General features: G+C 39.9%; 2 protein-coding genes across 9 annotated transcripts in view; one reads left to right on the plus strand and one right to left on the minus strand.

The window, feature by feature from the left end:
* The window catches only part of WRN (WRN RecQ like helicase), a 139,215-nt gene extending 119,712 nt beyond the window's left edge, over positions 1–19,503 (minus strand). For 5 of the 7 annotated variants that reach the window (XM_060001081.1, XM_060001080.1, XM_060001082.1 and 2 more), the window contains exon 1: positions 18,958–19,075. The gene's annotated coding sequence lies outside the window, so the exon portion shown is untranslated. Of the gene's footprint in view, positions 1–18,957; positions 19,076–19,387 lie in introns of those variants that run through there. The other 2 variants (XM_060001076.1, XM_060001077.1) reach the window with 2 other exon arrangements.
* A 95-nt stretch (positions 19,504–19,598) lies between these two features.
* The window catches only part of PURG (purine rich element binding protein G), a 34,427-nt gene continuing 34,190 nt past the window's right edge, over positions 19,599–19,835 (plus strand). For both annotated transcript variants that reach the window (XM_060001245.1, XM_060001244.1), the window contains exon 1: positions 19,599–19,821. The gene's annotated coding sequence lies outside the window, so the exon portion shown is untranslated. The remainder of the gene's footprint in view (positions 19,822–19,835) is intronic.

Here is a 19,835-nt window from a genome sequence, read left to right on the forward strand (position 1 = left end):
TAAAAAATATGCAACCATCAAAATCTTGCATTACCTATAACCCATTATCACTATGCTGCAGCACAAATTGGAAGGCACTAACTTTGCTCCAGTTAACTCTTGCCAACAGTCAGTATGGACCCAGTGTTGCCAGACCTTCCAATTTTTCAAAAGAACTGGATGTTACTATGCAGTCTTCCATCTGATATCAATTTCCAAGACCCAGTTTCCTGCAGGGCTCTTAATTCTAACCTCTGCTTAGACAGATCAATACTAGCAGCTGATGTGAGTATCCCTAGAAATTTTAAGAGTCAATACCCCTTCATAAATCATCCTTTGAGTGAAATACTTGGGTACATTTTTGTAGGTGCACTACTGAATGAGTGGTTGAGAAAGAGTAGGAATATGCCAACAAATGGATTTTCCTTCAAGAGGCCCACAGGAAACAGGGTGGTAGTCTGGGGCATCTACTTAATTAGTGGAGTAGGAAGTGAATTATCCTAAGACTGGAGCACATCTCCTTTTTCTCCCCACTTCTGAGTCTACTGTGTCAATTCATACTGGCCTGGAGCATTACTCCACTCTATGGCCTCCACAATGATGCTAGGAACGCTCACACAGCAAATCATTTACCTTCCCATCTGTAGAATTTTGAGTAAAAACTATGAACCCAGGGCTTCCCTGGTGGCGCAGTGGTTGAGAATCTGCCTGCCAATGCAAGGAACACGGGTTCGAGCCCTGGTCTGGGAAGATCCCACATGCCACGGAGCAACTAGGCCTGTGAGCCACAACTACTGAGCCTGCGCATCTGGAGCCTGTGCTCCGCAACAAGAGAGGCCACGATAGTGAGAGGCCCACGCACCGCGATGAAGAGTGGCCCCTGCTTGCCGCAACTAGAGAAAGTCCTCTCACAGAAATGAAGACCCAACACAGCCAAAAATAATAAATTAATTAATTAATTAAAAAAAAAACAACTATGAACCCAGAGTGGGGCACTGGCCCGGTTCTTCCAGTCCATCAACTATCAGCATCAATCAAATGCTTTAACAGTCAAGTTATTAAAAGGACTAGTTTGATGGTCTAGTGTGAAAATTAGCATGTCTAAACAGAACCTAGGGTAAATGGAAGATAAGCCATCTTCATGAAGGCAGGCCAAGGGAGTTTCTTCACACAATACCAAGATATCCCTTCAAAATACTTCTCTAGTTTTCACACCATTTTACCTATAGTTACATTTTTAAGAATTAAGCTTACAAAAATAACCGGCATTCCCCAGAAAGATTTATATACAAGGATAGTCATCCTTGTTATACACAATATTTAGAATACATATATTATATATATAATATAGTGCAATATATAATATTTATAATAATAAAAGTTGAAATCAGAATATACATCCAACAATGGAAAAATGGTTAAATAATAAATAATGGTACATCCATAAAACAGAGCATTATGCAGTCATTAAAAAGATGTTCTTATAATTTATCAAGTGAAAAAAGCAAGTTAGACTCTAATTTCAGAAAATAAAGATGTATGTGCATTTGTCTATATGTATATATTAACATATTATATATATACACACACCAAAAAACACATTTTTCTTTTAAGATTTTTTTGATGTGGACTATTTTTAAAATCTTTATTGAATTTGTTACAATATTGCTTCTTTTTATGTTTTGGTTTTTTGGCCGCAAGGCATGTGGGATCTTAGCTCCCCGACCAGGGATCGAACCCGCACAACACTGCATTGGAAGGTGAAGTCTCAACCACAGGACAACCAGGGAAGTCCCCACGAACACATTTTTAAAGGTCTTTGGCAATGTATACCAAAATATAAGTGGTTATCCCACAAATGCAGATAGCTTTTAATTCTCTTCTTTATGCTTTTCTATATGGTCGAAATTTTCTATAAGAACACGTGTTACCTTTTTGCAATCGGGGGAAACGTATGCCAATAAAAGTGGGAAAGATTTTTTTTGTTTGTTTAATGAACAATCAAGGTTACATTTTTTTATACTATAGAACAAGAGTCAGCAAACTTTTCCTCTAAAAGATCAGATAGTAAATATTCCAGGCAGACTGTTGCTGTCACCAACTATTCAAGTTTGCCACTATAGAACAAAAGCTATAAACAATACTTAAGAAATAGGCATGGTTATGTTCTAATAAAACTTTATTTATACACAGTAAAACCTGGATTTACACAAATTTCATGAAATACTGTTCTTTTTATTTTTTTTTCAGCCACTTAAAAACGTAGAAACCATTAGGCTCATATTCAGTACAAGCAGCAAGTAAGATGTGACCTACTAGCCAGTTTGCCAACTGCTGCTATAGAACACAGACAAAATGCTCTAAGACTAGAAAATATCCAATGCTGCTGTGATTAACAACCCACTATAGCTATTTTTTTAAAATCACAATACATTCATAAAATACCTAATGAGAATGCAACTTCTTGGGGCTTCCCTGGTGGCGCAGTGGTTGAGAGTCCGCCTGCCAAAGCAGGGGACACAGGTTCGTGCCCCGGTCCGGGAGGATCACACATGCCGCAGAGCGGCTGGGCCGGTGAGCCATGGCCATGGAGCCTGTGCGTCCGGAGCCTGTGCTCCGCAACGGGAGAGGCCACAACAGTGAGAGGCCCGCGTACCGCAAAAATAATAATAATAATAATAATGCAACTTCTTGGAAAAGAAAAGCTTTTTGATAAATCAGTTGCAAAATGAACCTCATTATAGTTGAATGAGTGAGCTTACTATAGGGTTAGTAATATTAGCCAATTAAATGTTAAGAGATTATCTGCCAAAATTACAAATTATGTTTTTGGTTTTTTTTTTTTGCGGTACGCGGGCCTCTCACTGTTGTGGCCTCTCCCGTTGAGGAACACAGGCTCTGGACACGCAGGCTCAGCAGCCATGGCTCACGGGCCCAGCCGCTCCGCGGCACGGGGGATCTTCCCAGACCGGGGCACGAACCCATGTCCCCTGCATCAGCAGGAGGACTTTCAACCACTGCACCACCAGGGAAGCCCACAAATTGTGTTTTGAAAGAAGTCATCTTAGGTGATTTTATTTGACAGCAATTAGATAGTAGGATAAGCTATCCACTCAAGCCACTTCTAGTTCATGTCAACAGAAATCACACCAATAAGATTTAAGATTTAAATTAGTAACAGATTTAGAAAATTTAAGACCAATCACAGTTCCAAATTAGCTAAGAAGGGATAACTTTTTCACCACCTAGCTTTTAAACCATACTATACACTTCTCTCTGGCAGAGTAGAAATTCATCTCAAAAGCACATTTTTCCCTTAGAATGGTGTCATCTTCTAGAGAACGGACAGACTTCACACCAGTCTCAAGAGAAAGTTGGGTTTCAGCGGATTAGCTCAGAGATTTCTTTGTTCCTAAAACCTCTAAAAGTAAGGAAATTAATGCCTACTGTTACCACAGTAACTGACTTGCCTAATTGCTTGAGGGCTAATAAAGAATCCCAACCTTTTTGAAATGCATCCCCCAAAAGACAAAAAAACACTACACTGTTAAGTTAAATGGCACATACAGATAACCATTTCAAGTCCAGGAAAAAAATATCAGTAAGTATTTCAATGCCTCACTCTGAGAGACAATTATATTGTTTAATGTGGACAAATTTTCAGTTACTACCTAAAATGGTTCGATTCTGTTTTGTTCAAAATATATGAAGGCTAACCTGATGAAATACACTGTTTTATAAACCTGATTATTTAATCAAAAATGCAAGAATTTTAGAATTATTCTAAAATTTTCTAACAAAATGTCACAAAAGAGAAGTCACGGTAAACAAGCTAAAATTTCAATTTCTCACTTTGGGCATTGATGCAAATTTTACAAATATCCATTGAGTTTCACAAAGCTTCTCTAAGGAACAAAGCTGTATCACCATCACTACGCACAAAGGAAAACTAATAACAAAGGCTAGCTGATTTTGCAAAGGTCAGCAGAGTGCTCTAGCATTAAAAATTATACTATGAAGAAGCAGGGAAGTACAATGGAAAGAAATCTACACTTGGAGTCAGAAAACCTAGGCTCCAATGTTGCGCTGTATCAAGAAAAATTATCCAAAAGTTATAAGTAAGACAAAAAGAAGGCAATATGTCCTTTCAGTGTCATACAGGAGCACAAGCCCACCCAATGATTATTTCATATGGAATATACATTTATTTAACTCATTATTTACTATTGATTAAAAACTCAGACTCTATGAAGTTACATGTTAACTTGTAAAATTTTATCTAGTAAAAATGCAACTGAATTCTGTCCAGCAGAAAAGATAATCTCAAAGCCTATGGTTTTTACTGCCCTGTAGGACAGCCCTGTACCTAAGCTAGCAATTGTTTCAAAGTTCTTTCTCCAATGTCTTTGTGTGATGGTAAATTTAATGTATCAACTTGACTGCGCTAAGGGTTACCAGCCCAGAGCTGGTAAAACAGTTATTTCTGGGTGTGTCTGGGAGGGTATTTCCAGAGATTAGCATTTGAATAGGTAAACAGAGTAAAGAAGACTGCCCTCACCAATGGTGGGCATCATCCAATCTGGTGTGAACCTCAATAGAACAAAAAGGCAGAGGAAGGGGAAATTTGCTCTTTGCTTGGGCTGAGATGTCCATTTTCTCCTGCCCTTGCACATCAGCACTCCTGGTTCTCAGGCCTCTGGACTCTAAGAAGGTCTCACACCATTGGCTCCTCTGGTTCTCAGGCCCTCAAATTTGGTCTAGAATGACACCACTGGCTTTCCTGGGCCTCCAGCTCGCTGATAGCAGATTGTGGAAATTCTAAGCCTCCATAATCGCATGAGGCAGTCCCTCACAGTAAATATCTTTCTCTATATCTATATATATATCCTATTGGTTCTATTTTTCTGGAGAACCCTATTACCTATATAATCTTTGCTCCACTTTGAACCAATTTTATCTCCTGTTGGTTCCCTCATTATTGAATTAAACAAATGTGATGTGCTCATTGTATATCTGTATGAGAATTGGTCTTTAGTTTTTTAGAAAAATATGCTGTGACACTTGGCCACTTAGTATCCACGTGATCTTGCACAAGGCACTACTTCTCTAAATTTTCATTTCTTCATCTGTAAAATGGGAGTAAATTGCCATTATATTACTTGCCTTATTATAGTACATTATTATTATATATTACTTGCCCTACTGACCACGGGGTTGATGTCAAGATAAACAGTGATAAACCTGATGTGACATCTCTTAAACTGCAGCTATACATGATAGGAGTAGTGACAGATCTTTTACTGCTATTATACCTCACTCTCTTTAGTATACTGAGAAGGATCAAGAACCTATGGGTACAGAAAGAGATATCAAATCCATACAAATTAGACTAAGTATATAAATTTATCAAAAGTTAATTAAACACTGAAGTGCTTCATAGGCAGAATGTTCTTTTAAATGATAAATCCAAATAGAGAAAAGAAAATGGATTCATTTATCCAAAAAGATTTCATTCTTACGCATCAGATCTGATCCAAGGAGTACTAAATTTCAACATGCATCTATTTTATTTCTCTGTATATTACACAAATTATATTTAGGAGGTTTCCAACTACAATCCAAGTTACAACAGTAATATACATACACTCATCTAACTTTTCATGTGTGTAAATGAGAATATAGAAAAAAAATAAATTTTAAAAACTGATAAGTTATAAGATTGGATTAGTAAGTGTTTTCAAATAACCTAACAAAAAGCTTATAAGACTAAAGCAGCTTAAATGATTCAGCAATTCACTTTGGTTATCAATGTCCTAAATTTGGTTAGACACTTTGGGTTTCACCTATACAATTATGTTATTTTTACTAAAAGAGGCAGTTTCCAGTCAAAAAGTCTTTCAAATGTTAACAATGCAACAAACTTTAAAAATTCTGGGTTTGAGTTCTTTTATTATATTACATAGTTTCTGAAAATGTAACCTTACCCTATTATTTTATCTATACTTAACCAATATACTAGCAACTACTTTATATATATATATATATATATATACACATATACTATATAGACACATATACATGCACATAAACACATGCATGTATAATCTGTAATTTATTGTAGAAGATATAACTTATAAGGTATTCTCTTGTATTGTTTTTGAGAATTCCTTTCTACTTTTCAATGCACTAATAGGAATAGGAGGGGGCAGAGTAAAAAAATTAGGACCAAAGAATCCACGACAAAACCCTCATTAAATTCCCTAATTAAAGAGGATTTAATTAATCTATTGCTCAATTTTGGCTAATCTTAATTTCGCTCCAAATAACCCAAGCAAGCAAACAAGAAAAGCTAAATAAAACCACCATTAGCATTTGGTCCAGCTACAGTAAATCACGGCAATTTTAAAAGTAGTGGGATATTTTTATTTTGAGAGACCTATTTCTTTATAGGCATCTACCAAATTTTCATAACTGTCAAGTATCATGTAATATATAATTTATAATAACAAAATATAAATTAAAATTTTTATTAATAGTCAACTGAAATAAAATACAAATAGAAACAATACAAATAGAAACAAATAAATACAATAAAATGCTATTAAAATGCTAGCAACAGGGAAAAATATAAAAGCCTCTCTCTATGCTGTGTCATTGTGAGAAGCCGCACTGCCCATAAACCAGGAACATGACTTTACCTGAACTGAATCTATGGCACAGTGAAGTGCTTTATAACTGAATTTCACTATCCAACTGAATAATTCATTATTTTTAATGAATTTTCTCTGTTCTGTAAGTAGCAATAGCCAGTCAGCTAAAATCAACCACTATAAACTGGGAAACTGCAGAGGAAGTTTTCAAGTAAGTCAATTTAAAACTTGCTTAGGCTGTCTATTTTTCCTTTTTATTTTTTACTCTTACTTCATATGGCCTGAGATGAAATTTTATAGGACTCATTATCAAGAGGACATTGACGGTTGCCTACCCAGCATCCATTCCACCCTGTACCCTTTGTACAGTACCATAAATTTAATTGAGATAATGACCAGTTACTCACAAAGCCAATGTGCTTCAAGACAGCGGCCCTTAGTACCAGCTCCCATGGAAAATCCAACTGATCTGAAAGTAATCCCATTCCCCTTGCCACAATGATGATTCAGAAACTCAGGCCTAAATTCAAGGCATTCCCTTGAATTGGGGGTAAGAATAAAACCTATGATCTAATTCAGGCCAATGAGATACAAGAGAAGGTGTTTAGGGGGTTTCTGAGAATAACATGTCTTGCACTTGTAAGAAAGTACCAGAAGAGATGCCCTATATTTGAGAATGGGAAGCCTGGGCCTTCTACAACCAGTTTGCCATTATGATGGAAGCCAGCTTGAGGACGAAGCCAACACACAGAAGACAGCAAAGATGAGAAACGGAGCTATAGTAGATGGACTAAACCAGTCTTAAAGTCAGCCCTACCTCAGCCTTCAAGTTTCATTTTAATAATAAATTTCCTTATTTGTTAAGCCTGTTTGAATCAAGTTTTCTGTGCTTGCGTTCTAATACACAAATATAATTGAAAATAAAAGTATGTGGCCAATTCTTTTCTTTCTTTAACCCCTTATCTTAAAAAAAATAAATTATAACAATAAAAAACTAGCCACACAAAGGATACAATATCAAAAGTTTCATAACTTCATAGAGTTTCAAATCTTTTTAAATCAAAATAAGAATAAAATAACCTTAAATAGCAATGTAACAGAAAATTATAACTGTTGGGGAAGCTAGTAAAGTAGTCTTGTTCAGGCTTCAGAGGCGGCACTAGGCTTCTCTCTGACCAAGCAACGACCCTAAAAACTGGCTAAGTGCCAAACTGCTGAGCTACATACAGGCCAGCAGGGGTGACACCAGCATACCTTGTAAATCATTAGATAAGACAGGGAGTAAATCTGGGGGCTTGAACCTTGAGGGCCTGGCCAGCCCCCGGGGATTAGAGAACATTCCAAGACTTTCAAGTTAAGACCAAGACATTTATGACAATACCAGGGCTGCAAATTTGCACGCAGGCTGATTATTATCAGTGCTTATAGTGGGACTCCTTCGTGTAGCAAACTGAAGTCTCACCCGCGGGGTGGACGCACTGCCTGGAGCCTTTTCACAATTGGGACTCCAGATTGCTGTACCAGGGACTTCCCAGCGCTGCTTGAATATGGATGTAGGTGCTTCCCCAATTCGGTGACATATAAACCTCTGTCTTTACTATTCTTTCTTAATTAGTTATACTATTCTTTTCTTAATTAATATACTGTATTCTCGTGTTAATTCAATAAACTCTTTAAATTTTTGCTTAACTTAGTGCAGAGTGGTTATTTTGCCAGCGAATCCTACGAACCTTGAAACCAAAAGTAAGGTTTTCGGCAAAACAATAACTTAAATAAATGGGAGTGATATTTAACTTTAGGATGCAAAGCTCTGTATTGAGCAGAAATTCAGCATTGTCAGGTAGAAAGAAAAATGCAGTATTTTACAATAAGACCAATTTAAGTGTGGGAGGAACAGCAAAAGATAAAAATAGACACAGAGTGAAAAAGAAACTGGAAAATTAATATACAGTTCTGAAAGCAACCATAAGTTTACCCAACACAAATCTTTCATAAGAACTTCAAATTAGCCTCTTCAGACAGGGCAAGTTTACGTGAAATGAGTAAAAGGAAAAATCAGCAATCTTGTGATTGTACACCTCCCAGAAGGCAAAAGTTATCTTCCAGTCCAATTATCTTACCACCACACTCCAGTGCCTTCATTTCATGAATGAACAGCAAAAGCAGATCAGGTTCCTACTGCCAGGCATGGAAACATTCATTATTCAACAGCAGACTTCCCTGACACTGATGATCTATCACATGGATAGGGTCCACTGTGAAATACGGTGACATACGTTCAAACATTGCTCATCTGTCCTAGTCACTTTTACTAACCCGGTGTTCTAGCCCAATAATGATTGATGGGTATTCCTTTTGACTTTGCCATATAGTTCTAATGGTTCTATAAAGAAATACCATGGGCCTGTGCATTATCATTTTCAAAAAAAAAAAAAAAGATCAGGTGCCAATAGGTGATGTCTCATGCTACACATCAAAATTTCCAGAAGCAACAAACCTTTGATATTTTTTCCAACGGCTCCTATTATTCCTACCATACACTAGGAAGATCCCACATCTCTACCTTCTCAGCCTCAGAGAGACCTAGAGAGAGGGTGAATCTCTGCCCTGCCCTGAAGAGCTAGCCTATCAGACTACAGGTGGAAGATCATAAAATGCAGGGACAAGAACACTGGACTCAGAAAGAAGCAAAGCCTTAAAGAAGGGAAGGGAGGGAAGGTCACTGGTTCCAATTATTTTAGGGAGAATGTGAAACTATTCTAATTGCTTATTTCCCAATGAAGAAATTATTCAAAAACCATCCTCTTTCTTAATCCTCCCACATATAAGGCATTTATCAAAAAAGAAAATCACCTTTAAAAGAGGCTGACTGCTCTGCCGTGAGGGAGGACACAAACTGATAAACCTCTATGATCCCCAAGGACAGTACTGCAGAATAATGATGGTGTTGATGATAACAATAAAAATGGTGATAATGATAAATTAAAAAAATAAAAGAGGTTGACTGCTATGACTAACCAGCTTTAACATGAGGTAAGCTTAACTCTTATCAAAGAGCTAAAGCCTCCAAAATACTTTTCCCCCAGTATCACTTTGAGGTGATTTGATTTTATCAAATTTTATCAATTGGACTACAAGGTTCAAATACTCCTGAGATGACCAGATTCAAGATAAGCATATACAAATTAAGGTACTTTTCTATATGTGAGCAAGAATCAGTTAAAAAATGTAATTTATATCTAAATTCAAGAACAGCAAAAATGACAATCTACTGAGGAATAAACCTAATATAAAATGCATGAGACCCATTTTAAAGACAACTAGAGAAGTTTACTAAGACATCAAAAAAGGGCTAGAGAAGACACACTGAGTTTCTGGATAGTCAGTCTCAAAACTTTAAATATATTAATTAAATCAATACACTCAAGAATCAATACCAAGAAAAGACGTCGGCAGGATTTTTCATCGAACCACAAGTTTAAAGTTCACTAAGAAAAGAAATAGGTCAAGAGCAGTAAATATTTTTTTGGAAAATAAGAACAATAAGGAAAAGCTCACTCTATTAAACATAAGCAGTACACAAAAGCAGTAATTAAAATAGTGTGGAGTTGGTATAAAAATAGATACAAATCAATGGAATAAAACATACCACGTTCAGAAACAGAGCCATGTAAATATAGAAATTTGACATATGCTAAAGGAGGCACTTCTAATCTTTAAGAAAGAACAAAGTACTCAATAAACGAGGTCAACAAAACTGTCTAAAATTCTGGTATACCATTATCAGCAAAAATTCAAAAGATTAATCACATACAACATTTGCAAGAGAACAGAAACTGGCCTCATCATTTTCAAAGACATTTTGTAGAACTTATCAACACTTTATATTTCCATACTCTTCACCACATGCACATATAAACACAAAGATGTATGCAAAGGATGTTCATTTTATCAGTCTGTAATAGCAAACATACTAAAAGCAATCAGTAGGGTAAATTAATAGTTAGATAATCAATGACATATCCATATATGGCATAATAAGCATTCAGTAAAAGAATAAAACAGAACTATATGTATTAAGATGACAAGTTCTGTAACATAGGTGCCAAGTGAAACAGGAAAAACTAAGTGTCAGTAGTAGTTACCATTTAAATTTGAAAATACAAAATGATAATACGTGTATTATGTAAATGCAAAGAACAATCCAGGAGGATAAGTATCAGTTAATAGGGGCCTCTACAGGGAATAGAATGGAATTGAGGTCAAGTATGTGAAAGGAGAGTTTTAATATTCTATAGTTTGTTTTTCAACAAGCATATCTATCTCTCTCCCATCCTCACTCCCTCAGTCCCTCTCTCCTATCCACCTCTTTCTTGAAATCTGAGAGTTAACATGAAGGGCCCCTGCAAATAATGAAGTCAACAGTGATTTATAATTTTCTAACATGAGATCCTGAGGATAAACACAGTTTCATGATTTTAGTAAAATCAAGAATGAGAGGAGCGAAATGTTGATTACCTTAATACAAGTAGGAAAGATGAGGGTAACAAACACATTCAGCCTTCCCCATCCCACCCCCATGTATAACAGCAAAGTTTCTGGAATGGGACTGACCTCATTACCAGTACCAGGAATGAAATCCAATTGTTTTAAAGCCAATATGGAAATCCCACTCCCCTTGCCACGCAACTGATTCAGGGACAGGAACTATAACCCAGGTCTCAATTCTCTGGTCTCCATTCCTGTCCATAATTACTAGGTCCAAGGTGGTCCAATTGTAACAAAGATCAGGATTCTCCTTCCATGCTATGGGAAGGGATGATTTTCCACCTTCTAGATGTGAAGAAAGAAATACATAGCCATAGTTGATGCACACAGTCATCCTACAACCATATAAGACATCACCCTGAAGGTAAAGCATCTTCATGCCTTCTTCATGGAAGAGGAACAAATACAGGGCCAGAAAAAATAGGCAGTGCTCTGACTGAACATGCCTGAAGGCCACTCTATCTCAGGATGTGTCCACTAAATAGGTTAATAAATAACCTTTTAAAGCTGAAGTCACTTTGATTTGGATTTTCCATTAGTTGCAACTAAAAGCATCCCTGTTGATGGGATGGGATAAGTAAAACCTAACACCACCTCTTGATCCTATTTTTTAAAGACTATATAGAATTCCATTTTCTTTATCTATCATAATTTATTTAACTATTCCCTATAGATGACAGTTAGGTTGCTTGCAAATTTCATCACAAACAATGTTCAAAGAATACCCTTGTGTGTATGTATGTATCTTTAGGCATTCATATTACTATTTCCATAGGACAGATTCTTAGACATGAAATTACTAGGTCACAGAGCACTCCTATTTCTCTGCCTGTCTTCTTAACAATAAATTTTTCACAACCCTGGGAGACAAGCCAAAGAAGCTATACAGAAAGCTAAGAAAAACTTCTACAGAAGTTTGGTGAAGGATTTCACCAAATCGTGTGGTGAAGGATTTTGAACTGAAAACTAAAAAAAGATGTCTTACATCACCTGCCACTCCTACAAGAACACTTTGGTCAAAGAACAGACGTCCATGAAGGCTTATGGTTGACTATGAGTTGCAATACAACCATATATAACTCAATACCTAATTTTCCAGTGTTAGATATAGATCAAGTTGATGGTATTTGAGATGGATATTAACGGATCATTATCACCATCAGTACTGTAGCTGTTTATATCTATAGCCTACCTCTTTCCCCCATACTTGCCCAGTGGCTTACACTCTTTAATGTATAATATCTGGGGAATATAGTGTGTCTCAGTTTTCTGACTAGCTCTCCCCCAATAATTTTGCCCACATCCTGCTCTACCCATTTGTTCACATGAGAATACCATGTTATTACCAATAACTGAATCCTTCCATAATCTCAATTCCAAGCATCTCACTCTCAAATTAACATCTCCTATTTTTGAAGCTCATTCCCTCTGGAAACTCAATCTTTTGATCCACCTGGGGCCTATAATCCAATGGTCCTACTACCTTTGCACTCTCCTCACCCCCAGGCAGTCCTTACTTCCTCCTTGGCCAGTTTAATTGCAAAATTATAACCACTTCCTTGCCTACTTCCCCAATTTCATTGCCCATCTCTGGTTTCATTATTCTTTCCTGGCAAAACTCTAACCCTGAACACAACAAATTCTCTGCCTACTCTGTGCCTATACCTATGTAGCTGAATGAATGTAGCAGGTGAAAAACACAATCTTGTTGACTGATGTGTTTAAATTTGTGACCACCAACTTCAAGTGAACTCTTAGTCTTCCTAGCATTCTACAACTTTTCCCTAATCTATTTACTATCCTCTCTTTCTAAGCTAACTATTTATACCTTCTCTTGTCTACCTAAACCTATCATATTTCCTCCCATTATCCCTCCCAGCTGACAACCATGCTTCAGACTTCACTTAAGCAATCAAAAAAGAATGTCCACAAGCTCCTACCCTGAAATTTATTCACATAATTGTATCTACGCCCATATACTCTATTGTGATGGTTAATTTTACTGTGTCAATTTGAATGGGCCACAGGGTGCCCAAATATTTAAACATTATTCTGGGCATTTCTGTGAGGGTGTTTCGGGATGAGACTAACATTTGAATCAGCAGACTGAGTAAAGCAGACTGCCCTCCCCAATGTGGGTGGGCTTCATCCAATCTGTTGACGGCCTGACTATAACAAAAAGGCTGAGTGAGGGGGAATTCACTCTTTCTGTCTGCCTTTAAGCTAGGACATTAGTCTCCTGCCTTCAGACTCACACTTGGACTGAAACAAATAGTGTCTGCTCTCCTGATTCTCAGGCCAGACTTAGAGTGGAACTATACCACTGGCTCTCCCAGGTCTCCAGCTTGCCATCTCTATACTAGATAGACAGATAGATAGATAGATAGATATTACATATATAGACAGGTATAGGTTTAGATATAAAAATTGGGAATTGGCCCATGCTATTATGGAGGTATGAAGGTAGGTAGATAGGTAGATAGATAGATATCCCCCATGACTTATCTGTGCTCCTAAATCCAGCCCCTCCTTGTGTGAACTAGATTCCATACCCTCTCATCTAGTCAAGGGCATTTTTCACCTCTCTTCTGCATCATCAATTTCTCCCTCTCTACTAGTCTACCAGAAAAGTCCCAAAGTCCCATCAGTATATAAGCATATGCAATTTCTCCCATCATTAAAAAAAATCAAACAAATTTGACTTCGCTAACTGCTCCATTCTTCTCCCCTAATAACTACTCAAAAGACTCATCTATACTAGCATCTCCATTTCCATTCCTTCCATTATCTCTTCCCAGTGTTTAAAAGACACTCCACCCTTGGGCTTCCCTGGTGGCGCAGTGGTTGAGAGTCCGCCTGCCGATGCAGGGGACACGGGTTCGTGCCCCGATCCGGAAAGATCCCACATGCCACGGAGCGGCTGGGCCCGTGAGCCATGGCCGCTGAGCCTGAGCGTCTGGAGCCTGTGCTCCGCAAGGGGAGAGGCCACAACAGTGAGAGGCCCGCGTACCGGGGAGGGGGGGGGGGGAAGAAAGAAGAAAAGACACTCCACCCCACCAAAAGGGCTCACTCGTTTCAAGGTTACCAATGACCTTCATGCTGCCAAATCTTACAGTCAGTGCTCATCTGGCTCAACACACCAGCAGCATATGACCCAATTAATCACACTCACCTTCTTGAAACATCTTATTAGGCTTCTGTGACAACTTTTGATTCTCCATCTACATCAGTCAGCATTCCTTCTCAGTACCCTTTGCCCATCCCTCCTTACCTCCCCAATCTCCAAACATAACAGAAGATTCAGGTCACACACCTGGTTGTTCTCTTCTCCATCTACATTCACTCCCTTGGAGATCACATCCAGCCTGATGACTTTAAAATTAACTACAGCACACTGGTGACTTCCAAATTTATATAAACAGCCTAGAGCACTCCTCTGAACTTCAAACTTGTATACCCAATTATTTACTAGATACTTGAATGTCTAATGCACATATTGTACTCAATAGGTATAAAATTTCCCTGAACTGCTCGTTCCATAAATTACAATTTTCAGTAGGTACACCTCCATCCTTCTGATTGCTCATGCCAAAAACCTTAGAATCATCCTTGACTCCTCTCCTCCTTTCACACCTCACATCCAATCTATCAGCAAATACTGTTAGTTTTACCTTCAAAATAAAGCTGAAATCCTACCTCCTATCACCACCGCCACAGCTAAAACCTTGGTTCAAGCCACATTATCTCTTATCTGCTTGCCTCCATAGTCTAGTCTCAAAACAGTAGTCAGAGTGATTCTGTTAAAAGAAATGTCAATTTAAAGGATTATATACCATAACCAAGTGAGATTTATCCCAGGAATGCAAAGGTGGCTCAATATAAGAAAATCAATGTAATATGTCACTTTAATAGAATGAAGGAAAAACACCACATGATCATTTCAACTGACACAGGCATCTGATAAAAATCAAATATTATTTCATGATATAAAAACTCAAAAAACTAGGGACAGAAGAGAATTTCCTCAACACAATAAAGGGGTTTATGAGAAACCCACAGTTAACATCATACTCAGTGGTGAAAGACTGAAAACTTTCCCCCTAAGATCAAGAGCAAGACAGATACTCACTTCCACCAATGCTATTCAACATAGTATTGAAAGTTCTAGCCAGAGAAATTAGATATAAACAAGAAATAAAAGGCATTCAAATTGGAAAGGAAGAGTAAGACTACCTCTACTCACAGATGACATGATCCTGTATATTAAAAAAAAAAACCCAAAGAATCCACAAGAAACTACTAGATTTTTGGGGGGGGGTGCTGTGTTGGGTATTTGTTGCTGTGTACAGGCTTTCTCTAGTTGTAGCGAGCGGGGGCTACCCTCCGTTGTGGTGCGCGGGCTTCTCATTGCAGTGACTTCTCTTGCTGCAGATCACAGGCTCTAGGCGTGTGGGCTTCAGTAGTTGTGGCACATGGGCTCAGTAGTTGTGGCATGCAAGCTCTAGAGCACAGGCTCAGTAGTTGTGGTGCACAGGCTTAGTTGCTACGCGGCATGTGGGATCTTCCCGGACCAGGGCTCGAACCCGTGTCCCCTGCATTGGCAGGTGGATTCTTAACCACTGCGCCACCAAGGAAGTCCCACCAATTCCAAGAAACCTACTAGATTTAATAAGCAAATCCAGCAAAGTTGCAAGGTACATGATCAACACACAAAAATAAGCTGCGTTTCTAGACAACAGCAACAAACAATCTGAAAGGAAATTAAGAAAGCAATCCCATTTACAATGGCATCTAAAAGAATAAAATAAAATATCTAGGAGGTGAAAAAGTTGTACACCAAAACCTACAAAACACTGCTGCCAATTAAAGAAGATATTTCATTCATAAAGAAGACAAGTTCGTCACTTGTCTCCATAACATGAGCCTGTACTCCACAACAAGAGAAGCCACCACAATGAGAAGCCCATGCACTGCAACAAAGAGTAGCCCCCACTCGCCGCAACTAGAGAAAGCCTGCACGCAGCAGTGAAGACCCAACACAGCCAAAAATTAATTAATTAATTAATTTTTAAAAAAGAACACAAGTTTCATTGCAACAAATGGAACACCTATGTTCATGAATAGAAATACTTAATATTGTTAAGATGTCACACTACCCAAAGCTACCTACAGATTCAACACAATCTCTACCAAAATTCCAACAGCTTTTTTTCAGAAATGGAAAAACCAATCCTCAGATTCATATGGAATTGGGAGTTCCCTGGCGGTCCAGTGGTTAGGACTTGGCACTTTCACTGCCGTGGCCTGGGTTCAATCCTTGGCCAGGGATCTAAGATCCCGCAAGCCACCTGGTGCTGCAAAAAAAAAAAAAAAAAAAATCATATGGAATTGCAAGGGGCCCCGGATAGCCAAAACAGTCTTCAAAAAGAACAAAGTTGGAGACTCGGACTCCCCAGTTTCAAAACGTACTACAAAGCTATGATAAGGGTTTAGTAAGAATACACAAAAATCTCCTACAACTCAACAACAAAAAGACAAACAACTCAATTTAACAACACACAAAGGACTAGAATAGACATTTCTCCAAACAAGATATACCGATGGCCAATAAGCATGTGAAAAGATGTTCAACGTCTTTAGTCATTAAGGAAATGCAAATCAAAACCACAACAAGATACCACATCACATCACCACCTAAGATGGCTATAATAGAAAGAAAAAGGAAAGCAGAAAGATGAGAAGAAAGGAAAACAAAAGAGAAAAGGAACAGAAAAAAAGAAAAGACAAAAGAAAAGAAAAAGGAACAGAAAATAACAAGTTTTTGAGAGGATTTGGAGAAATTGGAACCCTTATAACATAGCTGGTTGAATGTAAAATGGTTCCACCACCGTGAAAAACAGTTCTGCAGTTCCTCAAAAAGCTAAACATAGGGACTTCCCTGGTGACGCAGTGGTTAAGAATCCGCCTGCCAATGCAGGGGACATGGGTTTGAGCCCTGGTCCAGTGCGGAGCAACTGAGCCCGTGCGCCACAACTACTGAGCCCGTGCGCCACAACTACTGAGCCTGCGTGCCTAGAGCCCGTGCTCTGCAACAAGAGAAGCCACCACAGTGAGCAGCCTGCGCACCACAACGAAGAGTAGCCCCCGCTCCCCGCCACTAGAGAAAGCCTGTGCGCAGCAATGAAGACCCAACGCAGCCACAAATAAATAAAATAAATTTTAAAAATTAAAAAAAAAAAAGAACTAAACACAGAATTATCATATGATCCAGCAAGTCCACTCTAGGTACAGACCAAAAAAGAATTGGAAAAAGGGACTCAAGCAGATCCTTGTAAGCCAATGTTCAGTGCACCATTATTCACAATAACCAAAAGGGGGAAAAAACCCAACTGTCTGTCAAAAGATGAATGGATACACAAAATATAGTATATACACACAACGGAACAGTATCCAGCTATAAAAGGAAACTAAGTGCTAATACATGGTACGACATGGATGAACCTTGAGAGCATTATGCTGAGTGAAATAAGTCCGATGCAAAAGGACCAATATTATGATTCCACTTGTATATACTACCTAGAATAAGCAAATTCATAGAGAGTATACCAGAGGTTACCAGGGGCTGGGCAGAGGGAGCAATGGGGAGTTATTGCTTAATTAACCAGTTACAGAGTTTGCCTGGGGTGATGCAGAAGTTTTAGAAATAATGGTGATGGTTGTGTAACAGTGAGTGTAATTAATGTCACTGAATCGTACACTTAAAAAATAGATAAATTAGCAAACTTTGTTATACACATTTTACAATTTTTTTTTAAAGATCATTCAGATCATGGTGTTTCCCTGACAAACCTCTCCAGTAGCTTCCCACCTCCCTCAGAATGAAAACCCAAATTTTCAAAATTGCCTACAAGGTCCTACACAATCTGTCTGACTTTATCTTCTACAATTCTCTATCTCACCCTGCTCTAACTTACTGGCCTCCTAGGCTGCTCTGCGGACACACCATGCAGGCTCCCTCAGAGCCTTTGCACTTTCCTTTCCCTCAGATAGCCACAGGACTAGCTCTCTCACTTCCTTCAGGTCTTTACTCAAAAATTATCTTCTCAGCCAGGCCTTCCCTGACCACCTACTGTAAAACTGCAGCTCCCTACCCCCACTGACACTCTTCACCTTCTGATATACCAGGCTTTTGACTCATTGCCTATCTCTCTCCAAAATGCAAACTCCAAAAACGAGCGATTTGTGTTTGTTTTGTTCATTGATGGTATCCCCAGTACCTAGAGCAGCGCTCAATAAATATCTGTTGAATTAACAAAGGGAGACCACTGTTCAATGGCATGAAAATCTAAATGCCCTACCCACACCGACCTTCAGCTCCCTAAAAGTTAACGCACCGAACTATACAAAATCCTTAGTACTCTGACTTAAAGACCACTAAAGTAACATCCTAAGGATTCTAATATCCTCTTCCATAGGGAGAACTTTTACATACTCAAACATATCCAGAAAACAACTCAAATTAAACCAGAGAAAACAAAACAAACCATTAAGGATTCAATGCTTTGAACTCAAAAAATCCAACATAACTTGTTACACTACACAAAATGGGCTGGGTGCCTGGGAGGTGGAAAGGGAGAAGGAAGATGTCCGTCTCTAAGGAATATCCCACACACAGCCCAGAGGCCTGCTCTGCCGGACTGAGCACCGCCAGTGTCGGAGAAGGCTAGAATGATACCTCAAGGGTCTGGAGGTGGAAGCAGGGTTGGGGAGGACACGTTACCGTGAGAAGAGTCAGTTCAATGGGACTTCTCCTTCAGCTGGACGACTTGTGCAGCGTCCCAACGGCATTGCCTGGAACCCAGTCACTCATGCTGGACACCAATTCAATCGACCTTATTCCCGCGGGTCAGAGTCCACGCCGGAGCGTCACGGCGCACACAGCATACGTCACTTCTAGGACACGGACCTTCCCACCCCTCCCTCCGGGGTCCGTCGGCCCCCAGTCCACCACTCCCAGAGCGCCGCGCTGCAGCCCCTCCCACCCTAGCCCGGCGGGCTACGCGAAACGCATGCGCGGAGGACTCCCGCCGCCGCTGAGCACTCAGGGAAGTGTAGTCTCCTTGTGGGTGCCCGTGGGCCGCCAGAGTCCTACGTCCCGGCGGAACCTGGAGAAGTCAGAACACTCTCGCCACCCGGGTTCTTATCCCCACCTTCACACCTGTCCGGTCACCTCACGCTCACGGTCCGATCCCACGCGCTGGGCTTCCGTCAGGGCGGGCCCCAGGGGAGAGCGGATACCCGGTCTTCCCTTCAGCGGGCTGTGCTGGAGGAGGCGGGGCCCACTGCCCGCCTCCCACCGCCCCCCTCCCCGCCCCCCTCCCCGCCCCCCTGTCTCCCGCGGGCCGCGGGCCGGTGCCCGAACAGAGGCGGCGGCCCCCGCAGCAGCCGCAGGAGGGGCGGCGGCGGTGGGCGCCGCAGGCGATGCCCCTGCCCGGCTCCTCCGGCGTGGGGCAGTGCGAGCGGCGGCGGGGGAGCAGGCAGGGGGCGGCGGCTGCGGCGGCTGCAACAGAGGGGCCGAGAGCTGGAGGCGGCGGCGGCGGCCTCGAAGGGCATCGGCGGAGGCGGTGATGGCACCAGTGGTGATGTGAGTGTGTGCTG

This window comes from Delphinus delphis, chromosome 21 (assembly GCF_949987515.2).
Source record: "Delphinus delphis chromosome 21, mDelDel1.2, whole genome shotgun sequence".
NCBI lineage: Eukaryota > Metazoa > Chordata > Mammalia > Artiodactyla > Delphinidae > Delphinus > Delphinus delphis.